The sequence below is a fragment of the Podarcis liolepis genome (assembly GCF_965112155.1).
Source record: "Podarcis liolepis genome assembly, chromosome: 6".
NCBI classification, from domain to species: Eukaryota; Metazoa; Chordata; class Lepidosauria; order Squamata; family Lacertidae; genus Podarcis; species Podarcis liolepis.
Window position 1 is genome coordinate 14010071 of NC_139559.1, and position 27981 is coordinate 14038051.

The window sequence follows — 27981 nt, forward strand, 5'->3', positions numbered from 1 at the left end:
AGATATCATAATATATACTGACAACTGAGTCATTGTTAGGAAAAGTGATTGCCTTTGCATGTGATGGCATTGAATTCCGTGCCAGATTTGAATTAACCTTGTGTTGAAATTGTCGGGACAAGCTGTGCACCTGCCCCAGGTGCAGAATAAAAATTCTGAGTATTCCCGTAATCTTCTATGCTCGTTCCCCGAGGTTGCAGAGCAGCCGGGCAGATGTATTAAAAACACTAACCTCTGTTACTACACTCCTCGTTGGCTTTCCGCAGAACCAACGTCTGTACTGTTACATGGAAGGAAAATACATTTTCACTAGAGTTTCTCAAAGCTACATGATCATACATATTTAAACTAGCAGGACCCCCCCCCCCCACCAAATCCTCTTCAAAATGGCAGGGTCACTGATAAATATTTGTTAACATGCAAAGCTTGCAATCCTAAATACACAAGGGAGAAAGCCCTATTGGTCATGGTGGGATTTACTTTAAAGTAAACATGTCTAGACCTGCACTGTAAATCATGTTAATTAATAGTCAAGACATGTTAACAGTTGCACAGGGAGCAAATATTTGGTAAGGGGAGCTAGATTTAGCAAGGTGCATATGGTTGCTTCTGGTTACTTTAATAGTTTTAACTGCGTGGGGAACACCTCTGTATCTGTGTATGCCATGAGGATGATGATGATAAATTCTGAAAGGTCCAGATAGTATAGAATGCACCGACTAGACTCCTAGCCGACAGCATGCAAGACCTTTAAAACATCTGCGCTGGCTGCTCATATTCGACTGATCCATGTTTTGGGTTCTCTTATTGACATACAAAGCTCTGAACAACTTGGGTCCAGGATAGCCTAAGGACTGCCTTATATATCCTAGCTTGGTCAATGAGATCCTTTGGAAGAGCACTCTTAGCTGTCTCCCATATTACAGACTGGCCTCAACTAGACATTGGCCGTTAGTGTGGCTGGTCCCATGCTACTTCCATTAAAGTTTCATAAGGCACCCTCATTGTTAACATTCGTGGTGTTTTTTTAATGCCTACTGGGTTTAATTCTTAAAAAATGACTATCCAGTTATTTGAACGATCATTTTGTCTTGTTTTCAGGCTGTTTTGCTTTATTGTATTCATATTTATTGCTGTGCAATGTTTTATGATACAAGATGGCAGTATAGAAACACTGTTACAAACAAATGAATAAATAAAACTTAGTACAGGGCATGGAATGAGTTCCCACTAGAGCTGCAAGATGCCACGCTCTCTTACTCTCCCTCCTCAAAAACCACATTTTCAGCAATACCTTTGTCATATTTCAGGGATGGGGCACCCGAGGGCCTCCAGGTGTTGTTAGACTCCAACTCCCATCAGCCTCAGCCAGCAGAGCCAGTCGCCAGGAATGATGGGAGTCGTAGTTCTTTAGGAAAGCAACAGGTTCTTTTAGTGTGCATGTTTGTGTGTACAGACCCCTTTCTTTCTGTTCCAGACCGGCTGCCAAACATTTCAATTGTGCAATCACATATTCTATAGTGAAATATTTTGGGGTGGTTGTTGTTTGAGTTTTTAGTCACCAATCGGAGTTGTTGTTTTGGTTGTTTTCTAATACGAGCATCAACATCTCTTGGCCCCTCTCTCATCCCCCCCCCCAAGAAAAGACATAAGGAAGTGGCTCCTCGTTGCGTCTTTTAGAAGCCAGGCCCTCCTATAGCCCAATAGTTAAGAGAGGCTGCACCCTGGCTCAGATCCCTGTCTGGACTATCTCATGTTTTTTACAACTTCTCCTGGCCTCTAACAGAGACAAATAATAAACGACTGCACTGCGATCGTTCCTAATGAAACTTTGCCACCATCGTGCTTTTAGCCTCCTATATAATAGCAGTTCCATACGCCTTTTTAACCTTATTGGCTCCAAGTCCGCTAATAAAGCTCAAAATTTTAACTTGTTGATTTAAAAAACAAACAAAAACCAACACACTAACAGTAGAACTCGGATCTGCAAATTGATGAGCATTAGCTGGAGGAAAACAGTGCAGCTATTTTTACATCTGAAATGCCTTTTGTCAAAATAAAATAGGCAGGGGGAGTTACACTGATGTATCCCAGATGAGGATCTGGCACTAGGTCTAGTGCTGGAGTTAGCAAAATTGATGCTAAAATGTTATTTTAGGAACAGTACTCCTCCATCTCTTTTAGGACAGTGTATGCATTTGCCAGAATCTGACAGAATACATTCTAGATGGTAGTATATGGAGAATGCTGGCATTCACACGTGAATGCTAACAATCCAAGTTTAATTTCGCAAATGTTCAAAAACTCGTAGATACACACCAGTGAAGCTTGACAGTCACTTAAATGACATTCACATTCAGTTTCAATTTATTTGGTCAACAGACCGTAAACATCAAATATAGAATGGGGTTATCAAGACAGCCGCAGCAGAGGGAAAATGCCATACATATGCGTGCAAATTGTACCTTTTAAAATAAGAGTATAACAAAATCCACGAATATATCAGAAATAGTGAAAAATGTCAAAGATTTTGACTCTGAACTCATCTTCCCTTTAAATAATTGTGGCCCAGTTTTCATGCCAACAGCAAAGAGCTTGGCTATATTTTCTGTAATCTTAGGGTTGAAGTCTGTCGTTAAAACTGAAACGTAGAATTCATCTGACTTCCCAAGTGTAGAGGAAGTGCAGGGGAGATAAATCATGATCTTATATCCTTATAAAAATTACAGCTTGGGCGAACATGGGCTAATGTTTCAACTGAGTCGCTTTCACAAGGACAAACTCTCAAGTAATAAACTGACCTTCTATAACAGCTGATGGAAAAGCATTGAACCTTGCTATTTAAAATACTCCCCTGCATCTAGGAATATTTAATGCTGATAATACATGGAGGGTCGATAGTCACTACTAGGTTGCGGATCGAGTCACACTGGTGACAAAACCCCTTTTGTCAGAGTCAATACATGTTGCAAGTTAAGATCTACCGGTAATAGTCTCTCTGAATGCAGCCAGTTGCTTTTCCTAAGCGAAATAGCAGACTATAGGGTAGTAAATAGTCAATGGAGTTGACTTGGTTATTAACAAAGAGCAATCCTAATTATCAAGCAAAGCCAGGGATGTTGTTGTTGTTGTTGTTTAGTCGTTTAGTCGTTTAGTCGTGTCCGACTCTTCGTGACCCCATGGACCAGAGCCAGGAATAGATAGCCCAAATCTACTAAGGATAGATATAGGCAAAGCCAATCACCATTTGCCTGGGACCACACTATTGGTTCCAAAGAACAAATGTACACTTCAGTTTGTAAGGCTACACTGGTGACAAATGCAGCAGGAGGAGGTTAGGGAGAAGAGCAGAGCAGCCACAATTTTCCGAATGTGCACCAGCACACTTCGTTTTTCATACTAACCTATAGTTTGCCTTAGGTTTGTGTGCAAACCAAGCCATTATCTGTCTTAGGTGAAATAATTCTAGCCAAAAGCAGGCTGCAGACACATATAACTGCTTGAAAGTATTTCTCCCTTTAGAACAAGTGGTTAGCTCTAGGCTGGGGGAGGGGTAAGTTAGCCGAGTAGATTTAGAAAGGGATCTTAAGCTTTAAGAAGTTTACAAAACATATTAGTAATCTGCCACAGAAGTACTTTACCTAGTACAACCTTACACAGAAGGGGAAAAAAATAAACGTGGTACATGGGACAGACCCAGTCAGTATCAATGACGTTTACTGACATGAGTAGGGAAATTTAATGAATAATGACCCAAACTCGTACTTCACAATATGGTCAATAAATAAGCCACTGGGATAAGGAGCAAACCTTGCCTTGCATATAGACCAAATCAAAGTCCTGGGTTTTAATGGGCTGCTGATTTGGGGGGAAAGACCTTTCGCACAAACATGGTTCTAGAGAAGTGGCCACAGCCTCAAGAAAGCCATCCATCATTACAGAATTCAAAATGGATTGGAAAAAGTACAGCTGCCCATTGTCTTTAAAAACACACACACGTTTTTTGTCCCCCTTCCCCTCTGGCCTAACAGGTTTTGCAGGTTTCATCCGTTTTCATTGTAAAAAAAGAGACATGTTGTAAATAATTCTTTTGTATATATTCCCTCACTTCCAAATTCCCAACCATTCATTTCCCCTCTTCTGAAACAAGCTGACCAAGTTTGCTCTTGCACACTTCCTGGGATTTATTTATTTTTCTTTAAAAAAGATGTTGTGCATACTGGTGAAGAACTACCTGTGTGCTTGCCCAGTTCGAAAAACATAGCAATGGAGAGTGCCTATGTAATAACCAAGGGTTTGAGACATGCACACACCAAACAGATACACCCTATCAAGGACCTCTCACAAATGTGGACAGAAAACGGTTTAGGAATCAAAAGCAGAAGACTTAAGCCGCTCATCTGTAGACACCCTTACACCAATGTGTGCACAGAAAGAACAGACCTGAGCTACCTCTTGTGCAAAAGATAATCCCGCCAACACCATATGGGCACAGCCTAGGTCTCTTGATCCATCCTGTTCGTTACTCTATTTTACTATACACTGAGAACGAAATCCGCTTTTTCCAATAACGGACAAACACACACACACATCAAAAAAGCAAGGAACTTGAAATGGGTGGCAGAGGTGCTGTGATTTCTACCAACTTGAAAATCCCACGGTTTGTTATTTATTTACTTTAAGGAGCAGGCTGAAAATAGCCAGTGAAAATATATAAATTCCACAAAGACTTTATGAAAAAGCACAAAGCATGTTGTATGTGATTCACTTGGCAAGCAGCGTGCGCACACAGACACACACACGCACACCAACGTTCCAGTCCGCTAACTAGTTAGATCCAGCATCCTTTTAAATTTCCCCTTCAATATCAATATTATTTTTGTTTAATCTGTTGCCTATTCCAGTCCAAAGCTTATTATGAACTTTCAACCAACCCAATCCTGATGCATTAACATAAAAGCACATTCGGCCACTGCTGAGCTGGCTGGACAGGTCTGGACTTTCTAATCCCTTCATAACTTACTTCTCCTGACAATGCTTACCTTGTGCTTTAGCTGGACCATCTGTTTCCATTACTTCAGTCCACACAGATGCTTGTCTCCCAACTATGCCCTTCAACTCTCTGCATATCGGAACTGATTCGCAAATAGGATTTCTGTGCAACTGACAAAAATTCAGACCACAGAGATCCACAAACGTTAGCATGAGTACTAATGCCAGCCAACTAGTGCAGACCCTCCAATTCTCCCTAATTTCCAGGGACAGTCCCGGATTTACAGAAGCCATCCCAGTTTCTGGTTTGATCCTGGACTGTCCCTCTTTTCCTTAGGACGTCCTTATGTTGAAGGGTATGGAGTTATGTGACCCCCCAAGCCAAGGAGATAAGTACCGCATTTTTTGCTCTATAAGACTCACTTTTCCCCTCCTAAAAAGTAAGGGGAAATGTGTGTGTGTCTTATGGAGCGAATGCAGGCTGTGCAGGTATCCCAGTAGCCAGAACAGCAAGAGGGATTGCTGCTATCACTGCGCAGTGATCCCTCTTGCTGTTCTGGCTTCTGAGATTCAGAATATTTTTTTTAGTTTTCTTCCTCCAAAAACTAGGTGCGTCTTGTGGTCTGGTGCGTCTTATAGGGTGAAAAATACGGTAACTATACAACCTATGGAAGGCATCCGAAGGTAGCCTTGTATAGGGAAGTTTTTTAATGTTCAATTATGTTTTTATATATGCTGGAAGCCAACCAGAGTGATATGGGGCAACCTAGTCAGATGGGCGAGGTATAAATGTTGTTTTTGTTGTTATGGAATAAGCTGTCGCCATATTCATCAGATAAATGTTGGAGCTAGCTGTCTGCTAGTGTTACTCCTTTCTCTAGTCCACTAACATATCTGAGTGGTCAGAACAAATGGAAATAATGCATTTGTTACTTTCTCCAATCGTCTGGGGTGGGTTGGAGAACTCTTGGGTCAGGGTTTAACATACAAAGACTTTACTGGTACAGCTTTTAAGCAATGCTCATGAAAGGCCTATGTGAAACGATCCTGGGCTTGCAAAGATGAGGGGAAATTACGTGGGCTTTGCATACCCACACATTTTTCCAGGGATGATTATTAGACTGTTCAAATACTGAGGAGATCCCAAGGATTGGCCAAAACCAAATCATGCCATTAGTATCTGCTAATTAGGGATGTATTTCCTATAAAACTGAAAGCATATGAAATAGAATGAAAATTGCATTTGTGTGATGATATTATACTTCCTGGTTACCTAGAGAATCTGGAAAAAAATAAGAGAGACATAGGTAAGATGATACCACGAGTGTAAGATGTAAGGAGAGGAGCCTGTGAGGCAAAATGGAGATTTCACGAGAGAGCAAAATTTACAGCAAGGTCCAGAGGCCTGCAATTTGCTATATCCAAACTTAAATTGATAGCATTATATATACGTATATATATAAAAGTACTGGGGTTACTTTTTTATACACCTTTTAAAAAACTACACAGTAATGTAATGGCCAAACAATGACCTTTTGTTTTTATGCAAAGGGTTTTGTTTGTTTGTTTGTTTTTGTTTGCACGGGCCCATTTTAAGTGTTTGACAGTTGTCGCTCCAGCACATGTCAGAGATGGGGTTCTCTTGAGAAATAAATCACAGGCAGTATACCATTTGTGGGTGGGGGCTGGCTCCCCTGCGTGGAAGATAAACAACTCTTAAATCCTCACAAAGTAATTTAAAGGAAAAGTAATGCTGTCAAATATTTGCATATGCCTTGCCTCTGTTTCTAACCCCGCATTGTTATCGCAAAGTTTTCCAGATATAACTCTCTCTTGAATAGCCCTTGCTGTATTCAAGATTCTCTTATCCAGCGTTTTGCCACACCTCTTACAAGCCAGCCTTCTCTGTAATCAATAGGTACAAGAGAAACAGGCACTTATATAATGCGCGAAGGGGTAGGAAAAACAACTTTGCAAAAACTGTTCTCTCCGGAGACTTTTTTCTTGTGTTACAGCCATCTTCAGCTTCTCGCAGAAATTTTAATATTATTTGGATTTCTCTTCCTGTTGTCTTCTCTGATTATGATTTCTTTTGAGTTAATTAAGCACCAACAAAAAAAGCACTTAAAAAAAAGAAAGAAAAGAGAATGTTCCTGCTTCTACAGAGAACACAAAACAAGCCAGCTCCAAGAGCTAAAAATAGACTGTTCCATTCGGAATGCAAACTATTCAGTCTTCAAAACTATTTATACAGTGCGAATTAATTGCAGATGGTCAATTTGTATAGCAAGGTCCCTGCAACCGATACAAAAATGCTACTACCTTCTGATTGGAAGCAGGTAAAAAATGCATTAGGAAGGGGATGTAATAAGGGATAATATGTAGCTTGTTTTTAAGCTTTTGTGGGAGGAAAATGCAGTTTGCAAAATAACCATTTGCTTTGGCTCACTCTCAAAAGTTTTAAAAGATGTTTTTTTTTTACCCTGCGCTGAGTTGCCGCTGAGTTCATAGAGAAAGCAGCGAGATATGCCGTATTTGGTGTAAATAATCCAGGCAGTTTAGATCATCTGGCTAATTGTTTTTGAACTGAGCTTTCAAACAGCTTTTAGATATATTTGTTACCAGCTCCGCACGTTAATTTAACAGTATTTTTAAAATGAGGTTTCCATCTTTATATATAAATACTGATATTAAGCAAATCTGTTAAATGTCCCTTTGATCTAAATTGCACCCTTTCTGCTTAGTGTTCAGGCTCAAACGAGCAATAAACCAGGAGATAACAAAATGCAGGATAATCACAGAAAGGAGGCAAGTTTTGTGAGGGTTGAGCCAGCCGGTTGACAACTTTCTGCAAGAGATCAGCTCCTCTGCAGGATTCTAAGCTTCACTTTCAGCTTTGTAAGTGACTTTCAGTTGTCAAGTCATGGCAACACCTCACAAATGGGGCGGAAAAGAAGAAATATGGTAATCAGTAGGGGGTTTCTTCCTGTTACTGTTCTGAACATAGCCTTTAGAGTTAATGCAGATATTTAAGGAATCCAACACAGAGAGCGATACAGGTTAAGGTGCATGTCAGCATTCTAGTGAAATCAACAGGATTTACGCTTGCAGGAAATGCTTTAGATGCCACCAGGGCAATTTGCAGGCTGGGGGGGGGGGCTGCAAACTCTACCTTGACCACCCTGTATTGACACTGCTGCAAATAGTGTGGTAGCTTTTTGCCTCATCAGGCTCCCATCAGGAACCAATAACGGCCCCCAAGTCTGAGAAACTCGTAGGTTGCTGCAGATTGCCAGAGAGTCCAGCTTATAGCTGTAGACCTGCTAGTCTGCCCCCCAGGAGACCACCCTCACAAAAGACTTGTTCATACATTACGCTGAACATAGGTGCAAACCATCTTTGCATTTGTACAAGGGCTGGTGTGAAAGAGTATACGCTTATTGATTTGTACAGCTTACTGATTTTGGCCATCTGTCGTGGATGCTTTAGCAGAGATTCCTGCATTGCAGGGGGCTGGACTAGATGGCCCTTGGGTCCCTTCCCGCTGCGCGGTTCTGTGATTCTATGACTATTGTGTACGCAGGGACACTATCTGTACACTCACTGAACATTGCATATGAAGAACTGTACATGTTTACAGCTCAACTATTTGTAAATACAGATTGTGCACTCACTGAAGGTACAGGAATGTGTGAATAGCCCTAAAGTCACATTGACTTCAGTGGAAATACCTAACTGTTTCCAGATTGCATGCATTTACCTATTAGCAGTGCTTTTTTTCTGGGGGGACGCAGGGGTACACATACCCCTAAACATTTTGTGACTCTAAGTTTGGCTTCATTTAGGGACGGTGTTTCAATATGAGTGGGAAAACGAGAGTACGCTTAAACTTTTTTTTGCAAAACAAGCACTGTGTATTAGTTTCATAATCCATGTGGCTTGAGCTTTAAAATAATAGCCAGATCACAGAAAGTAGCTTCTACATACACCTTATTTAAAGTTATACCTTTTTGCATAAATAACAGTTGCTGTGTTGTGCTCAAGAAGAAACTGGCCGTTACTCCCAGTCTCACAATAGTTCAGTTCTGGTTCTTTTGTTTTTCTGATTTTATCAAGTGTTCCAGGCATTTTCTTGCTGTGTGACTTGGATAAAAAAGTATTGTCTGTCTGGGAATGTAAAAATCTAATAACCAATTGCAAGTTTAAGAACACTAAAAATGAAATGGAGAGTCTCGTCACCCTCCTTGCTTGCTACCAGTTATTCCTACGCCCTTCCTCTTTGAATACATTCATTATTTCTATTGCTGTTTATTTCAAAATGATGTAAACAACGGGGTGGTGGTAGAAACAGCACATCACCGGGATAAACAAGTTTCAAAACTGAATTGAGTCCAGATTAGTCCACGGCATATTTTAGCAGTATCAAAGCCTGTTCTCTGCTGGAAAACAATGCAGTTGTTTCCAGGGAGCCCAAATAATGCCAAGGAAAAGAAACCGAACCTGCAAGTCCCCCGCCTCAAATCCTACTGTGTATCTCCTTTGTGGCTGCATAATTATTACATTATCCAGTTGTCCTTTCGCAGCTTCCTTGAGGAATGCTGTGCTAAGTGTTCAGACAGGAGGGAGGAAGGTGGCGGCAGAGAGAAGGGATTTTGCCAACGAGATTGAAGGCACTTGGACAGCCTTTGATAAGCATGCTGATATCACAGTAATAAACATTAATGGGGGGTCTGCTTAGGGGTGTTAAGCACATCAGGCATTTGGAATGCTTCCCAAAGCAGCTGCCCACATTGGAAAGTGTTTATTAGACCCTCAGTTTATGCATCCTCATTCTTTCAGCTGGTTAGGAGGCATTTCTAACTGTGTGAACATTCCTGTCACAACAACCATAGTAAGTGTACGTACGGCACCCCAGTCTCCTTCCAGGTCACCTTATTTCAATTAAGAAATGCAGCTCCCAAGCTCACCAGACTTTCCCACCCCACAAGAAGAATATTTGTCAATTTTGTAGAAGATGAAGTTGGAACTGAATTATTCCACGCACAAAAATTATTCCCCAAAATATCCTCCTCAAGTGAAAATATGAACGGGATTTAATGCGCAAGCATTTTGATCCAGCAGCAAAGCCTTTGGTAGTAGTGCTGTAATAATAATAATAATAATAATAATAATAATAATAATAATAATAATAATAATAAATGGTCCATTTTTCCTCCCAAAGGAGTCAAGTGCAGCAATATTGTACTACATCCTGGCATATTAGCCCTTGGTTGGGGATTTGTTGCTGTTGTTGTTGTTGTTGTTGTTGTTGTTGTTGTTATTTTCAAGCTCTTTCCCCCCCTTTAAAGCACATGTGATAAGGTAACAGTGTAATAATTAGGGCAGTCAGCTGATTAAGAGGGAAATCCTATACATTCTACTTGGAAGAAAACCCTACATTATTCAATGGGGCTTACTTTCTAGTAAATATGTTCAGGACTGCAACCATAGCTGATTAATCACCTTTCCCTTTTAAACAGTTGATTAACTGACTGAAGTTAAATAAAATGGCGTTATCACCAAAACACCAATAAGAGGCGTCTGCTTCAGAACATAATTGTGCCCTTATCTTTCAGCCTCACCAATTCAAATTTGACCTTCTCCATTAAAACTGCTGCCCACAATTAATCAACCTCAGCTTGTGGGCCTAGTAGCAACAACTATCACACTTTCTAATTTGTACAAAACTTTGCAGCAAAAGCGGGGAGGGAAGGGAGGAAAGGCCTGTGGAGTTTTCAATCTCAGGATTGGCAAAGCTGGCAATCAAGTCTGCCATTGTAGAGCAGTTAGTGACCAGAAGGCAATATAGTGATAGATCTGAGTGATTTGCAGTAGATCAGCAAGGATTCTGACTCCTAATTGTTTTAACAACAGCAACAAGGAAAAAAGGCTCTCCTTTCTCCCTTCCACATCAGGCTGCTGAGACAAACAAAGCTTAGCCAGGCCAGGCTTGGATTTGTGTGTGGCAAGACTTCGAGTTCGGTTCCTGCGCGCTTCATTTATTTATCTTACTTGCAATTTTATCTGCTGCTTCAAAATCAAAAGTGACCGAAGCGGCATGCAATAAAATAAAACCATTATCCTGGAGCAGCCTTCAGCCTGCCTTCTGGCAGCCAAAAATCAGTAACAGTCCGGTTTTGCTCCACCTTTCCCTTTCAACACATGCTTATTATGGAGAGAGCACCTGTCAAGTGATATGGCTGCAGCCCGTATTCAGTGTACACCTGGACTCACTTTTTGTCTCCCACCAATAAGTTGCTTGTTGTTCTTGCAGCTTTCTCACATTTTGTAAGGAAGGGGGACCAGAAGCTCAACTCTGGGCCTAGAACTCCGACCTGTCCTCCTCCTGGTTTTCTCCTGGGAATCATCGCCATATCTGGTCGCAGTGGCGGCGCCAGCATTGCCCCCCATCCGTTAGCACCTCGTACGACAGAGGGCCAGTGACCCTGGTGACTGTGGCGGGTACCCATGCTGGGCCTGCCCCAAAATTCTTTGTGTACGCTGGGTCCTGAGGAGGAATGAAAGTCCCCTTAAAGTATCTGCTTTATATACATTATTTACACAATGGGTCCCACGTGATTGGCTAATTCCAGGATTCTCCTGTAGGCCAATCAGGTTGTGGATTCACTTCCATCTGGAGCTGGATTGGGTGGCTCCTGCAAACCAATCATACTGCTGCATTATTCTAGGACCAATCAGACTGCTGCATTCTGAATCCTATTGTTCTAGGACCAATCAGACTGCTGCATTCTGAATCCTATTGTTCTAGGACCAATCAGACTGCTGCATTGTGAATCCTATTCAACTCAGTACATAACAAGCTCTGTGCATACGTTTTGAATAAGGCGTCCAGAATAAGGGAAACTGTGGCCCTCCAGGCGCTGCCAAACTACAACTCCCCTCTTCCTTGACTACTGACCACGCTAGATGTGCAATGTTGGCATCAGAACCTGCCGTCCTCAGGCAGCTTCTGGGACCCAGCACATCCCACCACAGATGGCAGTCCTGGGGCCCCAACACAGGTATGCAAGTCAATATTTTATGAATATCCTCCATCTCTTTCTTTCCTCCTCTGTATAAGAGCTTTATCAAAGAAAATAAAGAGTATCGGAGCAAAGTAGATTGGCCAACCCTTTTTTCTTTGGCCCTGCACTTTCTGCAGGCACAAAGGGGAAAGTTTCACTTGCTGAGCTCGTTGCTGTTGAAGACGCAGGAACAGGGTCAAAACAGAAGTTCGCAACTTTAGACCAGCTTCATATTTTTTTTTATTTACTTATCAGCCAGCAGCAGTATACTGATATCAGTGAAAAACCAAGTTAATCCAAGGGCAGCATTCAACAGAAAGAATGGAAAAGCATCTCAGCACTTACGAACCTGTGGAATACATGCTGGGCCAGTATTAAGAGATCAGACATGATCTGTGTTCTTTGCAATGAGAGGAGGGAGAAAAAAGAGTTTGCCCAGGCCCTCAGCTTGTATATAAAGTCTCACAGAGCATTTGAGGTGTGCACCTGTTAGAATCCACTAATCAAGTACAAAACTCCTCTAAGGGGAAGTTCACTATCCTGTTGCAATGATCAAAATCTTCCTTCCTTTACTAAGCACCCATTAGAGAAATGGCAACTCCAACCGCTTGTTTAAGCAGAGAGCGGAAAGGTAGCATTGGAGGGATTAAGGAGGGAGAAAATGGTCGTCTGAAATGGCTCTGTAAACTCTGGTTAGCGTCAACCACAGCTAGCATTATAGAATCATAGAAGAGTTGGAAGGGATCCCCGAAAGTCATCGAGTCCAAACCTCCCCCCAGCATTGAAATAATCTCCGCTAAAGCATCCATGACAGATGGCCATCCAACCTCTGCTTAAAAACCTCCAAGGAAGGAGAGTCCACAATCTCCCGAGGGAGGCCTTTCCACTATCAAACAGCTCTTGCTGTCAGAAAGTCATTCCAGATGTTTAGCTGGACATCTTTAGTGCACGTATGATGTTGATGATTAAAGGCAGCAAGAGAAGAGGTAGGGAACCACCCCAGAGGGCAAAGGCTCCTGATTCTGAAGCCATAGTTTGCAGACTTCAAAAGCATTATACAAATGCATGGTATTGTTGCATGCCTTTTGTGGCGATCACACAGGGTCCCCGGACGTTTAACGGTCTATTGATCCCCGTGCCACCACTTCCCCGCTGCCATCAACCTGTTATTCTCTGGTAAAACACTGAGTCCAGACAGTTGTTAAAAGTGAACCAAAAAAAACAAGTTTATTTTATAAACATTAACAAGTTTATGATTTCTCAGATAATATTCCTGTCAGGATCTTAACTTTAGTTTCTTTACTGGCCTATACCTTCCTAATACCTTCTGACTGATTATCTCAACTGTTTGACAGACTCCTCTTAACAAATTCTCTCCCTCTCTCACACCAGACTAGCCCAGCCCACAGACTTATCTTCTCTGTCTCTTCTAACTCCAGACTGTCTTCTCAACAACTCTAACTCTCCCCCCCCAAAAAAAAAACTCTGTGCTTAAAACCTTAAAGGTAAAGGGACCCCTGACCATTAGGTCCAGTCGTGACCAACTCTGGGGTTGCGGCACTCATCTTGCTTTATTGGCCGAGGGAGCCGGCGTACAGCTTCCGGGTCACGTGGCCAGCATGACTAAGCTGCTTTCTGGGGAACCAGAGCAGCGCACGGAAATGCCGTTTACCTTCCTGCCGGAGCGGTACCTATTTATCTACTTGCACTTTGACGTGCTTTCGAACTGCTAGGTTGGCAGGAGCAGGGACCGAGCAATGGGAGCTCATCCCGTCGCGGGGATTCAAACCACCAACCTTCTGATCGGCAAGTCCTAGGCTCTGTGGTTTAACCCACAGCGCCACCCGCATCCCTGGCTTAAAACCTTATACACAGGTAACTCCGCCCCTTGGGTTCCCATTGGTTAGTCATTTTACAATTAGTTAACCCTTTCCTTACGAACCCAGTATGATGTCATACACCTAGGAGGGCAAATGCCACACTCCCTAATCTCCAGGGGTTCCTGGTTTCCTTGGAGTGAGGGACAGCGCAGACTGTGGAATCTTTATGATATATGGCTTATTTACACATATATGCAACCTGAGCCTAGGATGGAGGGGCTCACAGCATTAACACCCCCAAAGAGTCTTGCTTCTCCCATAGCCACAGCCTTGTATTCCAACAGAAATCAGGCATGGCTCTGTCTCCCAGCTGCCCAGCCTGCAGCCTTGCTTCTACCTTCTAGCTGCTCCCTCTGGCCTTTGTCTTGTTAACTACCAGCGAGTTGAGGGAGGGGGACCTACCCATCTTTCATCTGGCACAGAGCCACTTCCTTTGTGACCTTAATGGCCCCTACTTAGAGGGCTATAACTTCACCGGGAGGTTAGCCTGGCTATTCAAGGGATTGAATCCATGCTGAATCCAGGAATTAGAAGGGGGCTCAAGCATACAGTTTACCCCTTCCACCACCAAAGAAACCTCATAACACTATTAGGTTTTTTTTATTGTATTATTATTGGATTATAATTGCAGCTGCCACAGACCTACCGGAAAATCAGAGTTTTGTGTTACCATATTTCATATTTACCAGCGTCTGCAGACAAAGGAATTTCGCCATATACAAAACATAGCATTGGGCTCTGCCCTTGGAAAAGGACAAAACCAAAACAGCCGAGAAGAGACAGCCTGGGCAATGTTGAAAGGGCACTGCGGGGCCGGAGGGAGGGCAGGGAGAGGAAAGGAAGGGAACAGGGCAATACAAGAAAGCATTGAAGGCACCAAAGGTGAAGACATCCCAGGAGACTCTGGTAACTAGGCTCCGAAAGGTCCTTGAGTTTACCTGAACTCTGCAACTTGGGAGTTCACCTACCAGGACTCATAAACATTATGGCAGTGATAAGGCCGAGTTGGTAGCGTGCCAGCAGGATCCAGGTTCAAGTCTAGAAGCTGGCGAGAGGTTTCTAATGCTGACTCTGCAACACACTGCGTAGGGCTTTAGTCTCAAAGAAGAACAGGTAACGTGTTTTTATGAGTCCACAATAAAAACTCCATCCATGCTTTGCTTAAGCGCAGGGGTGCCGGCCACATGACCTGGAAGCTGTACTCCGGCTCCCTCGGCCAATAAAGCGAGATGAGCGTCGCAACCCCAGAGTCGGTCACAACTGGACTTAATGGTCATGGGTCCCTTTACCTTTACCCCGGGCCATATACTGCCACGGGAGCCAGGTTAAATCAACCGGCGGGCAGGATTAGGCCCCCAAAATGGACTTTGGGCATGCCTGGCTTAAGGAGTGAGCCACTGGTCTGCGTTTCTGAAAGTCATAAAAGTATCACTTGTTGAAAGCAATACCAGCTCCTTCTAACCTAACCCAAACTCATAGAATCATGGAATCGTAGAGTTTGAAGGGACCACGGTGGTCATCTAGTCCAACCCCCTGCCCTGCAGGAATCTTTCGCCCGATGTGGGGCTCGAACTCACAACCCTGAGACTAAGGGCCTCATGCTCTACTGACTGAGCTTTTGCTTATGTTTCGCCATAGGATGTGACATATGCTCATAGTAGTAGTACAGCAAAAAGGAAAAGCTTGTTCCTTCTTCTGGAGATGACGATTTACTGTTTGGAGGGGCATGTAAAGCAATAGTGTTCCAGCACAAACATGCAACCGTTACTCATTCATTATTACCTTCATTGCTATTAGTATTATTTATTGCATTTATATGGCTGCCCATAAATAAAATGCTCCTCACAGCTTAAAAAGCAAAGGCATTGAGAAAAGCTTTAAGAATATAGACTTACCAGCTTTAAGTAAAAGGGAGAGCCTTACAAAGTTCACACAGAAGCATAATATTGCTTACTTTAACTCGCCTGTGGAAACAACTCAGGGGCTATTAAGGAGAAAAAGGATAACAACAAGAAGATTGAAAGATGGGAAAAGCAGCAGAAAGATGAGATGATTGGACCCTACTGAACTCAAAGCATGGGAAGCCCCAACAAAAATTTATAATTTGGGGAAATGTTTGGACTTTATGATATGTATTGGTATAGTTTGGAATGGTTAATGTGATATGATTGGATTGTTAAATGGAAAACTTAATAAAAATTATTTTAAAAAATAATAGAAAAGCTTTGAGAATATAAGAGAGTAGCTTGTCATTGGCCTCATCCAGTAGGCTCTTCTTATGTTCTTTGGGCAGACCCACGCCATACCTTTAAAGCACATCCAATGCACATTTAAAGCACACGACTACTGGGAGTTGTAGTTTCCATCCTTGCAGAGCTACAATTCCCAGCACTCTTAACAAACAACAGTCTCCAGGATGCTTTGAGAGAAGTCCTGTGCTTTAATTTGCATTTGGGCTTTATCTGATTGGTGTGGATCTGCCCTAAGGCTACTGGATCCGACTTTTACTCAGATCTCTTGTAAAAAGTGAAATGTGCGTTCAAAAGCTTTCTCTCTTTCTGTCTCTCTGCAAGTGAAGGGGAGAGAAAGGACCAGAGAGGGTGGTGCCCACGGCCTTTGCTTATAAATCCAAATGTGCCCCCGGCATAAAAAGGTATCAGAAGGTATCAGAAACTAGATCTCCCTAAGCACTGCTTATGTGCAGACAAAAATGGGAGGGGAGATGTTACATTGAAGAGGCACACTAGAAAAGCTTTCATTCCAGTTGTTTGCTGGGAATTTTAATTTATATAAGCCACCTTATGAGGCCTACATTCTAAGAGGCAACCTAAAAACCCCCTCTTTATAAATAGATACTTTCCAGTATGGAGATAAACATAAGAAGAAAATGAAGCTAATTTATTTCTGTATTTATTATTACAGTATTATTATTATTATTACTACTAGTAGTGATTGGTTTGTGTTTTTTGTTCCTGTTTTTAGATTGTGTATTGTATTTTGTGCTTTTGTATTGTATTTTTTTGTTGTGAACCGCCTTGAGATCTGTGGATGAAAGGCTGCATACAAATTTAATAGATAGATAAATATTGTTATTACTTATTAAATTTGTATACTGCCTTTCATCTGAAGATCCTAGGCCAGCTGACAACAGAAAAACACAAAACGAGAAATATATATATATAATTTATATATAAATTATAAAATAAGAAATATATTTATATTATATTATATTAATTATATTATATATTATAATAATATAACACACACACAAATTAACAATACGCCCCCTCCCATTTTATACCAGACACTTGGTCCACCTTAACTCGGTATTGTCTACACCAGGCTTCCTCAACCTCAGCCCTCCAGGTGTTTCAAGACTACAATTCCCATCATCCCTTACCACTGGTCCTGCTAGCTAGGGATCATGGGAGTTGTAGGCCAAAAACATCTGGAGGGCTGAGGTTGAGGAAGCCTGGTCTACACTGACTTTCAGTCCCTTTTCCTAGTGTCACGATTCAGTCACTGGGATTGATTCTGGGACCTTTTGCAAGCAAAGCAGACGCTCCGCAACTGAGCTATACTCCTTCCCCAAGTTGTGTCAGGCAATCATTTTAACAAGCTGAATTTAGTTGCAGATAGGTAGCCGTGTTGGTCTGCCATAGTCAAAATAAAAAAATTCTGGGAGGAAGACCTTTCATTGCCTACAGACAGCCACCCAATCTTAAACAACTCCTAACCCACAATAATGCTACAACCAGACTTAACACGGACACTGGCACCAGAGCCTGCAATAAACCCAGATGCCAACTTTGCTGCCACATACACCCGGATAACACCATTACTGGCCCCAACAACATCACACATACCATCTCGGGACTGTTTAATTGCTCATCGTCTAACATTGTGTATGCCATCAAATGCCAACAGTGTCCTTCAGCTCTCTATATTGGACAAACAGGCCAAACCTTACGCCAAAGAATAAACGGACATAAATCTGACATCAAGAATCACAAAACAGAGAAACCAGTAGGAGAATACTTCAATCTCCCAGGACATTCTATACAAGATCTCAAAGTAGCTGTTTTACTACAAAGGAATTTCAGAAATAGACTGGAAAGAGAAGCTGCTGAATTGCAACTCATTACCAAACTTAAAACCATGGAGAGACCTGGTCTGAACAGAGACATTGGATTCTTATCTCATTATACATGACTAAGCCATTTCTCACCTTCTCACCCCTTGCTTTTTCCTGTAAGACCTATTGCAGTCGTTAAGAGTCGTCAACAGGCTCATCTCAGCTATCTGCCAATCTCCCATTCCCACCACCCTTCTGAGTAATACCCCTCCCCACCTCCTCACTATATAGAAGGATCTGGCAACTTCTGTTTCAGTGTATCTGAAGAAGTGTGCATGCACACGAAAGCTCATACCAAGAACTAACTTAGTTGGTCTTTAAGGTGCTACTGGAAGGAATTTTTTTAAGCTGAATTTAGAGAGTCTTTTTGGTGTGAGTGGTTCCAGTTACTGGATGAGGATCTGGGAGTTCTGGGTTTGAATCCCCACTCTGTTGTGAACCTCCCTGGGCGACTGTGAACCTGTCTGTATCCATACCCTTTGACATGTCCAGACAAAAAACCGGGCACACGTCTTCTGGGCGGACCATGTGACCCCATGTGAAATCATGGCCCTGAAAAAAGTGCATGGAAGGGGGCAAGATTGCAGTGTGAGATCATGTGAGATTGCAGTGCTCAAAATGGCTTCCATGCTCTTGCAACAGGACACACTGGTTTTCCCTTAGTGGAAACAAGTCATTGCCTGATCATGTCATTGAGTGAATCAGGCCTTCAAAAGTCCTTTTCGTGTGGGGAGATAAAATAATAATACAGTGGTACCTCGGGTTAAGAACTTAATTTGTTCTGGAGGTCAGTTCTTAACCTGAAACTGTTCTAAACCTGAAGCACCACTTTAGCTAATGGGGCCTCCTGCTGCCGCTGCCGCTGCCGCTGCGCTGCCAGAGCACGATTTCTGTTCTCAACCTGAAGCAAAGTTCTTAAGTTCTGGGTTAGCGGAGTCTGTAACCTGAAACGTATGTAACCTGAAGCATATGTAACCCAAGGTACCACTGTGATAAAGTTCCCAAATGAAGACCTGAGGGAATTTTGCAAAGAGGGTTGTTAACAGAGTCGTCTTAAGTTAACAGAGCCTGGAACTGATGAGACATTTTCATTTTTAGTGCAGCTGTTATCACCCCTGGACAAAGAGCAAGAAGGAATTTCAGCCCCCTAGAAAAATACACAAATGCTCAATTGCAAAAAAAGCGGCACATCGGCAAGCTTGTTGCTTTTCCCCATTCCAAACTCGCCACTCAAGGGACTGCGCTCTGTTCAAATTACCAACGTGCAGAAAGCACAGAAGCCTGTGTGAGTAAATGTTTCAACAAGCTGGGAAAGTGCTGCTGAGCGCACTACTCACGTTGTGAAATTGCTGCAAGTTTGTTACAAGTGTGGGCAAAATTATAGCAACTCCTGTAAGACATGTGTAGACAGACACACACGCCAACTCCACTTGCAGGTGCTCAAACCATCCTTTTAAAACACATGCCTGGAGAGGCAACTATCATACGCAAGGGTACCCAACATGGCGACCTCCAGATACTGCAAGACTATAGCTGCCATAATTTCTGAGCTTTGGCCATGCTGGCTAATGCTGTTGGCAGATGTGGTACAAAATATCTGGAGGGCAGCACGTTGGGGAGGCAACAAATCCATTCTTGGCGAGGCAGAAGCTCCCATGTGCTCTGCCATCCCACCCCAAAGCTGCAAGTCAGGCTCTGTTCCCAAAATGCAGGGGAGTTCCCCCCCCCCTCAGCTCTGGGAGACTCCAGAACACATGGCCAATTAACTGCCTCAAACTTTCCTCAAAGGAGATTGTGTCTTTTGAGCCTGACATTTTACGGGATTATTTTAAAAGCCAAAAAATAGTTTTGTTTGCTTTTTAGACCAAAAGCTGAAGAGAAGGAATTAAAAAAAGAATGAAGGAACAGAAAAGGCAGGTCTATTAATAGAGAGTTGGCTGTATCTGTAACTCTGAAACCATGACCTGCCATCGCTCCCTAAAAGAGTCAATATTTTGCAAAATATGAGTATTGTTAAATGCTCAGCGTTGACATTTCCTGGTCTCTGCTAATTCTCCTTCACTGTATACTTTAAACTTCCTTACTAGAATTTCCCCCAGCACCTTGCTCTTCCTCCTAGAGTTTCTGACTATGACAGTAGCTGCTGCACTATCTCCAAATCAGATGCCCACCCCTTGATTCATTCCCCAACCCCAGACCTTTCATCTGCAATCTTCCACCCCTTCCCCAGCTTACAAGAAAGCTGTAAGTTCACAGGTGCGATCCATGCTCTCCCCAAAGCATCACACAATTATGTGTAGACAAGGACTTTCTATATACGGGGTCCCTACAGATTATGTCTTTTTTATTGTGCATTCATGATGATTTGTGCACACGATGGTGTCGGAACAGTTACACACAATGCTACTTTCAATAGTTTGCAGCTGCAGAAGTGGATGTAATATTTTGCTTCCAATCAGCAAATGTCCTGTAGCTTCCTGCTGAAACCCTGCAACTTATTATATTGCAGATGTTGCAGGGGTTGCCCGTTTGTTGTCCCATTTACACTGGGCTATGGTTGAGGTGGGGACTGTAGTGTAGGTGGGTTCCCAGAAGGCAAGACACAGTGATAACAGCAAGAACCTTTGTTGAACTAACAGTACTGGACAACAGGGGCAAAGCAGCTGCTTATATACATTTCTGAAGCCCTGGGCCACTCCCACTCCCAACGTGATTGGCTGTCTAAACTCCCAAGCTGCAAATCATAACTCAGAGTTTAAGGGCCAGTGGCAGAGGCCCAAATCCTGAAATGTTCTGTGATTGGATATCATGTATCAAATCAGAACACAGGGGCTCAGAATCCTTAGTCCAGACTCAAGCTCAGGCAAACACAGACCACTGAATACATAACAGGGACCATCTGGCTCACACGCTTACCAGTGCTTCCAGAGAAACTTACCAACAGCATCAGTAATGGCAGAGAAGTTTCTCTGAAAGACAGCTTACACGTCGGGTGCCGGTTTCCTTTCAAACAGGGATGGGGAGCCTTCACAGGACTCCATCCCCCCAGCTAGCATGGTGAACCGAGGATGGAAATTTTAGTCCAATGACATGTACCAGAATCCTTTGCAGCAAACCAGACATCCATGTTGGGTGTCTTTCAGTAGATGAGCTGATGTGGAAAGATTACCCTAAAAGGTAGAATTGCTGAAAACAACTGGCAGGGTGTGTTGGGTCTGTACCAGGGGACTTGGGTTCCTCAGATCCACCCTCACTCATGAAGCTCAGTGGACCAGTCACTATTTCTCAGCCTGACCCAACTCACAGGGTTGTTAAAAGCACAAAAAGATGGGGGGGGCATGTATATTTTGGGGAGGAAAGACGGGATATGAACTGGAGAAATAAATAGGAGCCAGGGAACATGTGACACAGCATCAATACAAAAGAACTAAGGGACACAACAAAACAGGAGGCTGAGAGTTCAAGCTGGACTAGAGGTAGAAAGCGAGCCATGCTTTTTTTGAAAACTTTGGTCTGAAGCGAAGAACTCTCCCATTCTCTACTCCTGGGCCACTCGGCCAGCCTTCCATCAAAGAACTGTTTTTACTGCAACCCCAAATCAATGCATAAACACCAGGATAGCCACTAACAGCACCACAAGGTACTTCTGAACACTTCTGGCTCAGAAGCCGTGCAGGCGCCAGGCAGGCCAACGACAGCAAACCGAGCGTATTAAATTCTTTCAGGAGAGGCAGCCTCGGTACTGTTTCACTGCGCTCGCTCGATACATCCTGATTTTCTGACAGAGGGTTGTGTTATTCACAAGGCTGTCAGGCTCACCCCAGCTTGGCCTGACATAAACCACACGGAAGACAATGCCTGGCTCCGCTGGGGGTGACTCTGGGGTGCTGATCCAGCCGAGAACATCACGACCAAGAACCAGGAGTGACTAAGGTACCTGAGCCCTGGGTCTCTTGCACGGGGCCAAGGGATGGGGGAATCTGTCCATTTCAGTTTCTCTCCCTTTTTTTTAGTTCTCCCCGTTTTTCACACCGGTTTGCAATTAAAGAAAAGAAGTAATCCTTATGAAAATTAATCAGCATTTTTGATGTGAATTTCTCCTAACACACACATTTTGGTATGAAATTTCCCCAATACAGGCAGCTTGTTTTGCACAGCAATTTCCCCTACTCTAATTCAGTTTTGTATGCTGTTTTCACCAGCATGCATATTTTCTGCACATTTCCCCATACTCTATGCACTTTTGTGCACACTGCTGTGCTGGAGAAGCGCGCTGCAAAATTCAGAGAAGTGCGGATTTTGAAGGATGGCCCTGTTTTGGTCTTCGTACTGTTTCAAAAAGTGCAAATTAGGCAGGTTTGCCTTTAAATGCAAAACGAATTGTATTTCTCCCCATTGTTAACCTTAAGGATTTTTTATTTTTTTAATAACACCTATCATACTGGTTGGTTGAGCACACTGTAAATTTTATCTTGTATTTTTATGTTGTGACCTGTTCCGAGATCTACGCATGGAGGGTGGTATACAAATTTAATAAATAATAATGTAATAGTAATAAATTCCACTGCGGTTGGGTCCCTAGCTACCAGCCGTCTTAATTTTCCCAGAAGTAAATATCTGTCCTAAGCCTGTGCCCTAAAGGTTCCTCCAGATTATCCATTTATTCAGCATACACTAGCACAAAACTTGCACAGTGTTCGGGCTATGTCCAGTCTTTATTGAGATTTCCCCATCACTTTCCTAACAGCAAGAAGCTCATTCTTTTAAGTGGGTTTGTTGTGCTAGGAGGACAGAGTGCCTTTAACTGTCCAATCCTGACTTTCAATGCACCCTTGAACCGTTCCCACAAAATAGGGCCGCAAGAAAACCTAGCAGAACCCCTGCCCAGAATGACATGCAGAAAGAAGATATAGAAATATTAGGAAATACGACAGCAAAAACAGGATCAGGAAGTTTGAGTGGTGAATACTGTTATGGGCTTTCCTATCATCAGAGGCAGATTTAGGGCAGATTGACTGGATTCGCTTCACTGGGCACTGAGCCTAGGGGGCGTTGCAGGGCACTGCAACTATAACATACTGGATTGAGCAAAACAGAAGGAGAGAGGCAGGGGGCAGCAAATTTTGACCTTGCACGGGGCACTGCTGAAATTTGAAAGACCAAAGTAGACTGCCCTTCCCCTCTTTTCCATGGTTCGCTTTAATTTTCCTTATCTAACTGCGTATTCAAAAAGCCCAACCCCTCTTTAAGTAGACCCTATATCACATTTCATTTTAATTCGTTTTCCTGCTTCTATTATTCAAATGTGGCTCATGTTTACAGTAATTCTTCATATATTCCACCAATTTTCTCTCTTAAATCTTTCTTTCTTTTAGTCTCGAATTCTATTTGTTAATTCGGCCATTTCCACATATGCCATCAAGTCTATCTGCCACTCCTCTTTCGTCAGTACTACTCCTTCCTTCCATTTCTCTGCTTATAAAATCCGGGTCACTGTAGCTGCATACATAAATAAGTTCCTTTGAAAGACCAAAGTCTGCCCCTGCTATTGGATTTCTAGAGCCGGGGCTGTCTGAGTGAGAGGACCTAACACAATACCTGGCCAAGGTCTTGAACTTGACAAAATAGTGTTAATAGATGTTAATATTCAGGAGAAGTGTCTCCATGGGAGCACTTTGGATATGATGAAAATGCAGAACTGACACGTGCCTCCTCTTTAATGACCTCCACTTCAACCAGCTCCCTGTTGCCATTGTAGAAATAATTTACAGAATCTCCCACTGGAAGGAGGGATGCACAGCGCAGATTTCAAATAAGGCACAACTAGGTGCAGATAAGCACAAGTGATATATCGCAGTACACTGTGTTTCCTCACCCTCCTTGGTGGGTTCATGAAAAGTATTCCGATTAGGTAGGAAATACTTCTGAGCATACATTTTCCTTCAGTCATTCAAGCCAGGAAGAATGACCAGCTACAGTTTTAAAATACAGTGCACCAGAGTGATTCTAGACAACGCTAATACAATTTCATATTCTTTGGCCTAAAACATACATAAGTACAACAAGAGCAAAAGTTTATTCCCTGCAACTTATGGTTAAAGGTTGCACATTTTGTTCCATAAAAGCAGATCGAGACTGTAAGGGAGTATAGCATATTCTAAAACTCAAGACACACTCGGAAAACCAGTTAAATAAATAAATAAACCATGGGCATACATTTACACTACTTGCAACCCAAAACTCTTTGGGATCCATTTCAAACTTCTTTTTCGAATTGTCTCCAGTAACTCTCAGGAAATTCTTGGGTGCTTTACATACACACACACTAAAGATTTAAATTGAGTAGAACTATATTTAAAAGGGACTCGTGAAATTGAAAACATTCAGGTCCCGTTATCTGAAATTCGGGGCAGATGTAAACCAAGATGTTCGCAGTTCAGTCTGACACTACGGCTTTAATAACCAGCGCACTGTGCCAAAACGCTCGTTCTACTGATTTTGAGATCAATGTTACTCATGGAATAAAATAAACATCCATGCCAAATGACAAAAAATTAACTGCTCTGTTTTATTGTTATTTCCACTGATTCAGTAGGTTTAAGGAGAAAAATGTAAAGTGCTTTTCTTTTCAGTTTGCCAAAGCATGAAGAGTTTTTAACAGGCACAAGCCAACACCGAGAATATATGCACAACTTTCCTTATCCTTCTATACAAAGAAGAAGAATTATCTCCCTTCTCAGCCTTCAACGATTCTAATTTTCCGACGTCTCTCATTAAGCCAGTGTTTCCAAAACGTGTTTAATATGGAGAGGACACAGACCTGGCTTTATTGTTGCTGGCAGTAAGGAGCACTGGACAGGAGAGAGGGCTGTTCAATTTATCTGCCCACCCCACTCCCAGTTGCCTTGCCAGGCAGGATGGATTGGAGCTGATTCTTGAGGAGGAGAGTGGAAACAGCTGCAGATAACTGACTTGAATCCCAGCCCACATACTCCAGTAAGAGCACCACTGCAATGTAGTGGGTATCACCAGTGTCCTGATGACACCTTGCTCCAAAACTCCTAATGACCACTCCCAATGGCTTCATGCACAGCAATGTGACTTGAGAACACAGAAGCACTCATCCAATGCTGTCTTCTGGAACTGTCCCTGGAAATATCATTGGAACCACTGCAGAACAGTGCCCCCGAAACCCATCTCCCGTATATGGTCCTGGAGGATGCAATGGTCAATGATATTGAAAGCTGATGATATATCTAGTAAGAGCAACAGGTTACTCTCCCTTCCTTCACTCTCAGGACAGAGGTCATCCATCAGGGTGACCAAGGCAGATTCGGTCTTGAATCTGGGTCTGAATCCAGTTTAATCAGTTTCCTCCAGGAACACCTGGTGCTGCTCTGCCACAACTAGCTCAAGTTCCTGGCCCCCAAAAGGGGTGACAGGTGGTGGTGGGTTTTTTCCAGCACTGGTTGAGCTTCAAGGGGCCAATATCACCCACTCACGCAATGATGTGTTCTGAATGTCCTGAATACACTCAGCCATGCACCACAGCTAGCTTTAATCAGCCACAAAAGGCAAGGGTCCAGAGTGCACATTGTTGAGCACATACTCACAAGCAACCTGTCAAGGCCTGGATAAAGAGGAATGTTTTTGCCTGTCATCTAAAGACATGTAATGATGGTCCCAGGTGAGCCTCTCTGGGGACAGCATTCTGCAACCGGGGAGCCCGTTCCCTTGCTTCCACCTTCGAAGGCACATAGAGAAGCATTGGAAACCTCAGTTGGGACTACCTCAATCACGCATCTAGCTTGCTATGGAGGTAAACAATTTTGTTCTCCAAGTGCCCAGCAGGCAACTCACAGAGGGTCTCTGAGGTGTCCTGAAGAGCTTGGTTGGCCTATTTCTCGAGGATGAAATGGAAGCAGCAAAGTCAGCCTTCTTTGCTGCTTTCACCATCTCACAGTAGGCATACATATGTGCTCTAGCATGTGTCTGGTCATCTTTGCAGTGGGACTTCTGCCAGCTGTGCTCTAGCCTGGCCTATTTCACTGCATGCAGCTTCCCATGATATGAGGGAGCTGAATGTGCTCAGCAGTGTTGGAGAGGGTGCTCAGGAGCAATCATATCTATAGCCCTCCACATCTCATTACTCCATAGTGAGATGAGTGCCTTGAAAAGATCGCCAGTTCTCTCCACCAGAAAATCCCTCCAAGCATTCAGGAATCAATTGGAGTCGCTGGGGGCAGGTCATCCTAATGCCCCCCTCCTTTGCAGGTGACACCATTAGCCTAGACTTCACCAGGAAGTAGTCTGACAATGACAACAGGGTCATAGACACACCCATTATTTCCTGACCATATACCTCTTTACCAGGAGCAAGGATCAAATCAAGGATATGTCCTGCATTATGGATTGGCTCAGTTACCACTTGACATAGCTCCGTGGTTGTCGTGGAGGCCACGGAACACCTAGCCAGCCCAGTGAGAGCAGTCTCAGCATGAATATTGAAATCCCCCAAGACAATAGTCCTAAGGTTCTTCAACAACATGCCAGAGACGGCCTCTACCAGCTTGGTCAGCGAGGTTACTGGGCAGCAGGGTGCTTGATAGACCAGCAGCATCTCTTTGGAGCAACATCAGGTGAACGTCCTCAAGGCTAGCCCCAAAATATAAAGGTCTCCTGGTGAACATATATCATGGACCGCAGTAACACATAGAACATGGTCCTCCAGTCTGTGCTGATGCTGCAAAAAAGTACCTGATTGGAAAAAGCTGGGAAAGAGCAACACACCCTGGTCTTGGTGATAGATCAGCTCCCTCTTCCACTATCAAATTGTGGGTGAGCAAGGTCTTATTATGAACTGAACTGACATTCAGTAACGTAACAGTCAGACTGGTATATGAGCAACTAGGAACCAGCAGCTCCAAGGATGGAGAAAGGGGAACCATGTGGAAGAACACAATATCTTAGGATGGAATCATCTCTCCATAGGGCCACAACCTTCTCCACCCCACCAAGCATTGAGATAGAAGAGGTACTCCCATCCCTATCTAACCCCGTATTTCCCAGACACATATTGAAGACACAAACACTCTCACAAAGCCAGATATTCGGTACCGGTAGGTCTTCTATCAAATGATGCCATGAAACTGGAAGGCACCTAGTGCATGTCAATATCGGGGTTAACCCACCCCTAGCACTCACCAGAGACAATAGGGATGATGAGAGTTGTAGTCCAACAACACCTGGAGGTTGAGATTGGGGAAGGCTAGCATGCCACATCAGAAGGAAAGCTGTTATTTGGGGAACAAGTTGTGGTTATCCTACAATAAAAAATAAACAAACTGAGAGAGACCATGATACATGGACCTCAGGCAGAGGAGAGCTGAAAAGTAGAGAGCCTGGATTTCGTTTTACAATCAGGCTTGCTTTCAACCCCTTTTGCATTTTGTTCCACAATGTTTTCCAACTAATATCCACAACTGTAAAAAAGGATAGAAATTTAATGGGTGTCTGAAATGAAAATTGGCATTTTCAGGATTCCGGATTTCAGATTTCTGTGCACTTCCCACTGTTGTAGCAACCTTGGCATTTTCCTTCTTTAAATATGGCTTTTGTTTTGTTTTGAACCTTGCAGACAACTTCTTTCTTTAAAGAAGAAGAAGAAGAAGAAGAAGAAGAAGAAGACGAAGACGAAGAAGAAGAAGAAGAAGAAGAAGAAGAAGAAGAAGAAGAAGAAGAAGAAGACGACGACGACTGGCCTGGTTCTCACAGCAATGCTTATTGTTCGATGAACTCAACAACATCAAGCGTTGACTTTTATGTATGAAGAGGCCAGCAGCCGAAGAAAGTGTGGTGTTATCTTTCCTCAATCTTGCTCGAAACCTCAACCCAAACCACAAAGAAAATG

At 43.0% G+C, this 27981-nt stretch overlaps 2 protein-coding genes and 1 long non-coding RNA gene across 4 annotated transcripts in view; 1 reads left to right on the forward strand and 2 right to left on the reverse strand.

Annotated features, from left to right (window-relative positions):
- Window positions 1–27981, reverse strand: part of EDN3 (endothelin 3) — a 527748-nt gene that overhangs the window by 400099 nt on the left and 99668 nt on the right. The window lies entirely within an intron of this gene.
- The window catches only part of GNAS (GNAS complex locus), a 177698-nt gene that overhangs the window by 109418 nt on the left and 40299 nt on the right, over window positions 1–27981 (reverse strand). The gene's annotated exons all lie outside the window — the stretch shown is intronic.
- Window positions 7178–27943, forward strand: LOC310708968. The gene is made up of 2 exons (XR_014527270.1): window positions 7178–7331; window positions 27746–27943. It is a non-coding gene; the product is annotated as an uncharacterized lncRNA (long non-coding RNA).